Below are 7,307 nucleotides of genomic sequence, written 5' to 3'. Positions count from 1 at the left end.
ATACAATAACAACATGCATGCAAAATGACAGTCTGAGAATAAATTGGATAGAGGCAAGAGAATATTTTATTGAGTGAAGCGCCTCTATAATGACCGTGGTGTCAACCGCAGCGTTGTACGACGGGTTTGTGTTTTGAGAAATGAATAATTCTGACTTGGAATTTGGCATTATCCCGTGTTTCACCCGTTGACATCATTGCAGGGAGATCTTTGAGCCAAGACTTGCAGTTGGAGTTTTCAACATCAGCAGAAAGTTGTTACGCGACGGATATATGGATATTTTAACACATAAAAGATCAAGAATGCTTAGCATTGACATCCAGTATCATCCAACACGGGCAGAAATGACATACTATTGGAAGCGTTGTTGAAATAGGAGAGAATGTCTTATCAAACATTTGAACATGAACGCTTCACTCCATGTCTGTGACGGTGTTATTCAATACACTTTGTTCCACGATACCACAGAGGAAAACCATATACGGTCTTCATCAGCACGTCATGGGTTCCAATCCAGCTCTTTTTTCGTCAAACTGTACTGCCATCAAACTCAGAAATAAAAAGGCGTTCCTTCATTGCCATATGGTTCTCAAGGAAATTGTGTTAGTTAACACAGGATCAAGGACAAATGAGGCTAAACTGTAGGGTAAAAGATAATAGGTGATAAATACCAGACCGGGGGCCTTCGGCTTGCATTAATCTCTAAGATATTAGTTTAAATGATGATTTCTAAAACATAACATTTAACATATTGGTGTTCTGTATGCTTATACAGTCCTACCTCTTCGAAGGATAGAATTACTATATATCCATGGGCAGATCGTTCAGTACTGCCTTGAAGCGAGGCTAAATTGAGCCAGTCTTGACTACATGATTTCCTTTGAGTATTTCTCAACGCTACATAATAATAGTTTCAGTCACTTGTACTTTTCTGATGCTTTGGTAATTTATTAAAGCGTACATAAAATATAAAGTCAAGTGTTATTTCTGTCTGCCTCCAAGAGAGGAAAATGTTTGCACTAACGAGTCTGACGTGATGGATTTACCAGAGATGCTAATGGACATGTATAAGCTTAAGTGTTAGTACATATAACCTTAACTTTATTCATATCAGGGTTACTATTCATAAAAGATATATCCATGATGTTTTACATTTGCTGTCTCCGAGTCTATAGAAACCGAATCAAGAATTAAGAGTCCGTACGACTCAGAAACCATTAAACAGGCATTATACCAACAAACAACTACGCATGCCAAGATGTAAGTATACGACAATTAAACAATAAGATTTAGTGAATGCATGGGTGCCCTGATATGTGAATGTTTTATTATATTATCAATTGTGACATTATCGTGCATGTTGCACCAAAGGAGACACGACCTCTCCATGGGAATTCTATTAATCTTAGCACGAGTGCAAAGCACTGTGATAAAAAGAACGCAATGTACGAGTAAATAGACAAAAAACCAAAAAACACAACAAACACGTTAAATACGTAATAACCGTTAACGTTGTCGCCGAGGGAGAGAAGCGTATGATGTACTCATAATTTACGCAGCGGTAACACTGAGAATCCATTGTACTCAATATTTTCTTAATGTTTCTGTTGCAGTGACATCGTTGACGGAGACGAATATAGCTGCATAGCCAATATTTCAATATATCCACTAGGACGGAAATAATGTATGAACACACAAGGTCTTTTCAAAATTGTCAATATACGTAACTTGAAGCATGACAATTAGCCTGTTATATTTGCATTGTGTTGCTTATGATACATATGTTGCACGCTGCAGAATCTACGCCGCCATATTGTCTGGTGTTGTCGGGATTCCCGTTTCAAACTGAACTGTCTGTTTTCAACTGCACAAACTGAACATGAGAGCGAAATCTGACATATCAGTAAAAGGTCTGCGACTGTTCATGTCCTTATTTATGACTTAAACCACTATGGTAAATGCCGTATGTATGTTTACAGATTATCATATCGCCATCAATAATCCTTCATATGGAAAGAATATATTACCAGGCAGAACAGATCATAGTTCATCGACATGTCAGAGGTTGTTTTGTTGAAATGATGGAATGCATTTGAATTCTTTCATTTGTCAGTATGAACGTAGCAATTCAGCAGTGAACAGTGATATTTAACATGAAACAGTATCCCATTAAGTGAACACAGTATTGCTGGGATCCAAACTGACAACAGTGTTACACAACAAAAGACAGACAGACAGACAGACAGACAAACAAGCAAACAAACACAGACAAAACAATAGTGCACCTCGTGTGTATGATCATGTGCTTAAACATAAAACTATTATCTAAAGTATTCACGTCTATGTTTCCATTTCAAATACGTTGAAAATGATTACTTTGGTGGAGAGTTTCAAAACTAAGCTTAAATAAACTCTTATGTCATATTTTCATGTTTCAGTACAGCTTAATCAAATATTTAATGGCATAAACATGGTTTTCCAACACACTGTTGTAAGTCCATGTAAGTCCGAGCTGTATGCATATGTATATATCCATGTATAGCAGATGGACCGTGGTATCATATCGCACGAAGAACGCATCATGCTAGGTTAGTAAAGGAATGGTAGATATTCCGACAATGTGGCGAACGATCACCATGGCGACGGTAATGATTGGTATCCAGGACAGATACAGCCTTGCTCATCAACAGCTGAGGTCATTATGCATGTCATTAGTATGCATTCCTTAATCTATCCACACATGTGACATCATGATAGATATGTGCATGACGTTGCTATCTATGGGAGGGTAAAGGCATTGCAGAGATGTCGTATGGGGGACTTACGGGGCGGGGATGCCGCAGTCGACGCCCACGTCACTGAGCATACGATGACTAATCGTCAGTCCAACCATTCATCATAATGTAGACATGGATTAGACAATTGTTGAACGTATGCTCTGAAATGTATATTCAAACTACATACGATATACATGATGTTCAAGTGATCAGACAATCTGATGAGAGTGATCAGACAATCTGATTAGAGTGATCAGACAATTGTGTTGAAACTGAAATTGAGTTTACCGCTAGAGGAAATGTTAAATAATATCTCAGTTTTGCAACACAATGATTGAGTAGTTTAATTGCTGCGGCTAAAACAATTCAGAGCGAATTGTGGTATTCACGACTGCATGACACTTGTACGCATACAATTCAGAGACTATGTCGATGTAGATCGTGTAGATAATATGGACGCGAGATAGCATGTATGTACACATGGCACATGTACATTTTAGGTAATGCGCCTTTAGACAAGATTCTGAAAAACAGGAACTTCAGATTTCGTCAGCGCTTTAGAATTGACATGCAATTTGATAATGAAATATATCATGATATGCGAAGTTTATCCGAAGTTCGTTAAGTCCACTATCCCTTGTGCTCCAAATATGAAACAGGTTTTGTAATGGAAAGTGATAAAAGCGAAGTGTATGGTATATTATGAAAGGTTTGTGAACGCATTCTGTTCATACCATTTGTATGAAGTGTCAGCTGACACCGGGTGTTCTTAAACATCATACATCATGTCATATCATTTTCAAAGATATAAAGCACTTTTTGCAGGACATGAATCACCATATGGATGTATAAATGTGACGTTTCGAGTCAAAAGTGACATGTGTACATAATTTACAAATGGTGCTTGTATTTCTCGAATGTCCGACAAATACATACATTTCATTCGGAGTGCAGAATATTTTGGACAGGAAAAAATTATGTGAACGTCATCTTCGATGTAGAGATCCATACAGTGTTCACAGCAGATGTAGCCTATCGTCACCAAGTTAGTATTGTGATACCAAGTCCATCCGAAACCCGTTGAAAAGAGCCATGTGACCTCCGACTCCCAGTAATATCTTCCTCACTACTACTAAGTGAGCCGGTGAACGAAGTTAAAGTTTTGTCTCACAGAATAAAGGTAAATGTGTGTAGTTTGTCTCACGGAATGAAGGTAAATGTACCGTACCTTGTCTCATGGAATGAATGTAAATGTACCGTACTTTGTCTCACGGAATGAAGGTAAATGTGCCGAGGTTTGTCTCACGAAAGGAAGGTAAATGTGCCGTAGTTTGTCTCATGGAATGAATGTAACAGTACCGTATTTTGTCTCACGTAATGAAAGTAAATGTGCCGTAGTTTGGCCTTACGACTTTGTTCCGTGTATCGTGTATGTCCAGCTTTACATCTAGAATGTTTTATTAATAAGACATCGTGCTTGAGCATGGTCTGATATATTCTCAGTATTCCTGTTCTAGAGGGACATTAGTTGAGATGAACTTTCTATTGATGATAAGCCAGACATGGCCGGTATGCGGTGATCGGGGAGGACCTTTGTCAATTCACAAAGATTTGAAAATGTCATATGAAGAGCATTTATTTCACGTATCGAAGCGTGATGTGTCTTTAAGTGCGTTCCCATTTCCCTCGTTCGCTTCAGCTGTAGACGGCGCGGGAAACGCCTGATGGCAAATACATTCTGACAGAACACGCCGCCAAGTTTGAGCCAGTTCGTTCAAACTTGTCCCATATAATTATATCTGTATTGTCTAATAATGATTGGAAATGATTTTTGTCAACCGATTTGAAACTGGAAAATTAAAATATGTTTTTAGATAGACCAGAGAAAGTAATTGGGGAAACATCCTCGCTTAAGCAAGTACATTTCAGTGAGACTAAGTGTATAGTGATATAATTGTGGCAATTATCTAATGAGTGGAAATTTAAAAAGTGAAATATCATTCATTGTCATTTTATATTTTATATTTTCCACTCATACATATTTGTATAAACAACATGAAATGACTATCATTACATGGAATAATTAAATGAATCGAGATATGAATCAACATGAAATCTGGACCAAACATGAAAAATGTATTTATACGCATGTATGTAATTACGTTTCCAAGTGAAATTCATAACAAAGGTAAACAAGACAAACCTTGTTTTGCTGCTTGTTTAAAGGGCGATTGCTGTCTGTATTAGGTGGAAACAATACTTGAAGTTCGCAGAATAACAGACGATTGTACTTGTCAAGATTTCACAGATAAACCCGTTTCCTCAATTCTAATAATAAAATATTATGAAAAGGAGCCCAACGACTTTCTTCAGTAGAGATGATATTGAGACTTGCTACACATGTTTTACTTATATGGGCATTCTTAAATATATTTGTTTCAGGGTCTGGATGATCAGGGATGGGTTTGAAGATACGTATGCGGAACAGTACGTATTATTAATTAATTCATTATAGAAGGCCGCGGTCATTGGCACGAGTATTTTGATGACGGAACGCACAATTCAAATGCATTTATTGCACAAATTTATAACATTTTGTTCGTTTCTCGGACAGTGTCCCTCGATTAGATGGTTATCTGTGTGAAACATATAGACATGTTTAATGGATTAAATATTCACATTAATTGCTTCGTACCGAAATAGTGGTTGTGGCCATTAGTCTGCAGCCCCACTTAATCATTTATCACAACACATTCCAGTTGAACTGAGATCAATAAACTTCTTCTAGGGGTACGACGATGGTTCACTGTTATTAATTCTTCCTGAATAGGACGGAAAAGGGTGGTCTGGATGTGTGTCGCATGGTCAAATACTACAGCATACCGTTGGGTATATTCATTTTACTCTCTTGTTTTTGTTTGAAAATAAGCTGAAATATTGATTATCAACAATCGCTATTGATCCACTGTCAATATGTAATAAGAATGCCGTTATAGCATGCCTTGCTTTGTTGTACTGATATCCAAATCAATATAATGGCATTACACAATACACATCTCTGCTTTATTGGTTATAAACATTTGATAATCCAAGGACTCCTTATGATTTCCTGTAATATTCCTTACACTTGCTTTTGGTGATAATTTACCATCAATCTGCATGAATCGATTATCAACGTTAAATTGTATTTGATACCAGAAGCGGATACTGCATTTTGCGAAAGAGGGCAGGGAGTGGTGGGGTAGGGTTTGGGTGGTGTGTGTGGGTGGTGGTGTTTGCACACTATTGAGAAGGGGGTGGGGTGCACTCTTTTTTTTCACCCGAATTTCAATGGTCATATAACAAAGTTTCAAGACGAAAGGGGGGTTACACCTTTGGATGCATTATATCATACCTTGATGTGCTTTATGTGTGCCATAAAAGATGTTATGACAGCATAATATGTCTTTGCTTGCATTTATTATCAACAATTGGTGTCGATGTGACATTTTCACGTAGTTTTGATGTGTATATATTGTTGATCAACAATCAGTCTCGTAAAGCTATAAATGCCCTAGACAAAATGTATTGATGATCAAAAATAGATCCAGCTAATTTGTTTTTCTTTGGTTATGAACAGAACCGCTTTGGCTGTTTAAGTCAATCATGCGCGTCAAGGAAAGTGATATTTTCGTCTTATCTAACCAACGTTAGAAATCAAATAAAGTGAAAAAGAACAATTCAGTATGCTCTTTGCATCTGTGCATAGAAATTCAAGATGATTGAATAGTATTTACTAAACAAGAGGAACTCCCTTATAGCAGAGTCCTTTGTGAGGTACAAAGTCAAAGAGACCAAAGAGAAACAGCAGCGGAAATTCAACAGCGTATCTTGGCCAGTTGGTATATGATCGGAAAAGAACATGACCCTTCGGCGTGCACTCCAACCATTTAACCAATTGGTTTCATGGAGACCGAATAATATTTATGGTTAGCATTGAGTGTGACTGCATTAAACAATATATATTTAAAGTTGTATATATACTGGGTGTACTTAGGAAGAGCATATGGCAGGTAGTATGTGTTTGATCAGCAGAAACACGTGCAGCACAATCAGTAATGTGCTTCTCCCTTAGATACGTGTCTCTGTTATACCGTAAAATAACAGGCAACGAAAAATAAATTGTGAAACACACAAATATTTTGTTGTTATTGCGAACCGATAACATAAATCGGATTCATCTGCCAGTTCAACAATAAGGTATTCCTATTGGAAATAGTGGGGCGTTTGGAAACCGATTCTCTCCCAAATATGAGATTCATAACCTGAAAAATGCATTTCCTCAAATGAGTAACAAAAGCTGAAATACATCACCTTATATGTTTAAATGCACAAAAAGCAGAACTTAAACATGATACACCCAGTGTCAAGGCAGGCCGTTGTTTGCTTTTCGATAATCACACCTTTATTCAGTAGCGCGATAACTCTAACATTTACGGTAATCATGCCCTTATCAGTCACACTGTTGACCTGATGAGAATAAAACGTAAA

Source organism: Haliotis asinina, chromosome 3 (genome assembly GCF_037392515.1).
Source record: "Haliotis asinina isolate JCU_RB_2024 chromosome 3, JCU_Hal_asi_v2, whole genome shotgun sequence".
In the NCBI taxonomy this organism is placed as follows: Eukaryota; Metazoa; Mollusca; class Gastropoda; order Lepetellida; family Haliotidae; genus Haliotis; species Haliotis asinina.
Note: the sequence above shows the minus strand (reverse complement) of the source record.